This window comes from Kogia breviceps, chromosome 11 (assembly GCF_026419965.1).
Source record: "Kogia breviceps isolate mKogBre1 chromosome 11, mKogBre1 haplotype 1, whole genome shotgun sequence".
NCBI lineage: Eukaryota > Metazoa > Chordata > Mammalia > Artiodactyla > Physeteridae > Kogia > Kogia breviceps.
In genome coordinates this window covers 69,187,169-69,188,620 of record NC_081320.1, presented here as the reverse complement: position 1 = coordinate 69,188,620, position 1,452 = coordinate 69,187,169, and the positions used below count along the sequence as shown (strand labels likewise).

The 1,452-nt window shown below is 37.3% G+C and overlaps 1 non-coding gene across 1 annotated transcript; it reads right to left on the bottom strand.

The window, feature by feature from the left end:
* Positions 1-1,140: 1,140 nt before the first annotated feature.
* LOC131766056 (U6 spliceosomal RNA) lies at positions 1,141-1,244 on the bottom strand. The gene has a single exon (XR_009338358.1). It is a non-coding gene; the product is annotated as a U6 spliceosomal RNA (small nuclear RNA).
* Between the last annotated feature and the right edge of the window lie 208 nt (positions 1,245-1,452).

Sequence of the window (1,452 nt, the reverse complement as noted above, 5' to 3'; positions counted from 1 at the left end):
CATACATGAAAAGTCAAATCTAAAAAACATATAGTTCAGGGGACAATAACACAACAGAAGGATGACTCACAGGTTATAAGGATTCCCTAACCGAATTCCTATACACATCCATTATTGTGTATATGAAATATGATGAAATTTACAAAAAATTTTTTTCATACTAACGTTTGGAAACCTATTTATTACAAAAAGGGGATGCACCTAGTTATTTCTTGCATGCTACAATGCTCCTATCTCTGCCATGCACTGCAGCACAGAAAAGTGCATAAATAAAAACAGTATTTAAGAAAAAGACACAAACAGGGCTTCCCTGGTGGCGCAGTGGTTGAGAGTCTGCCTGCCGATGCAGGGGACACGGGTTCATGCCCGGGTCCGGGAAGATCCCACATGCCGCAGAGCGGCTGGGCCCGTGAGCCATGGCTGCTGAGCCTGCGCATCTGGAGCCTGTGCTCCACAACGGGAGAGGCCACAGCAGTGGGAGGCCCTCGTACCACACACACACACACACAAAAGACACAAACATACATATGCTCAATTTCTTTCCGACTTTTTTAAACTGAGTGACTGGAAGAGCTAATTAAAGGTGATTTCCCTTATGTAAGCCAAAGCTTTCAAAAAGGGGACAATGACCCACTATTCTAATTTTAAAACTATACTATACTTATATAATTTGTATTTTTTTTTAAAAAAAACAAACCTTCCAATGGTAAAGATTATCGAATGAATAAAAATACAGGTAAGAAGTTAGGCAGTTTATCTCAAAGCAAAAAAAAATCTAAACTTTCCACTTCTGTTCAATGAACAAAAATAAACAGCCTTTCACATGGACCTGAAAGCTAAGCCTTATATTGATTTCATAATTTTGCATTTTACTTCCAAATGTTTCATATGAAAGAGTGGCTATGGCTAAAAAAATGAGGGAAAAAAATGCACAGCTATGGCCACACACACAATTCTCTTGTATCAGAGTCGTTTAAACTCAAATACCGCTCTCCACTAAGGAAGTAAAATTCTCCTGCCCTCTGAATTGTAGAGAAGGAAAGCATGGAATTCCACTGGAGCTCCAAGATCAAGTTTGTAACATCCAGTTAAAAAGCAATATGTTAAGTTGAATAAATCCCTGTATTTTATTTTATTTTTTAAAATATGGAACGCTTCTTGAATTTGCGTGTCATACTCGCGCAGGGGCCATGCTAATCTCTGTATTGCTCCAATTTTAGTATATGTGCTGCTGAAGCGAGCAAAAATCCCTGTATTTTAATACAGCAAAACACCTGTCATTACTAAAACTTCTTTTCTCTAATGGAAAAAAAAAAACATTTTATAACAATAAACACTACAAATGGTCTCCACTCTGTCATGGGCAGAATTATAGAATTATTTCAAAACAATTAAAATAATTGAAGTCTAGGAGGGGAAAACCTACCAAGTACAAAGTCATGGTAAATTTTA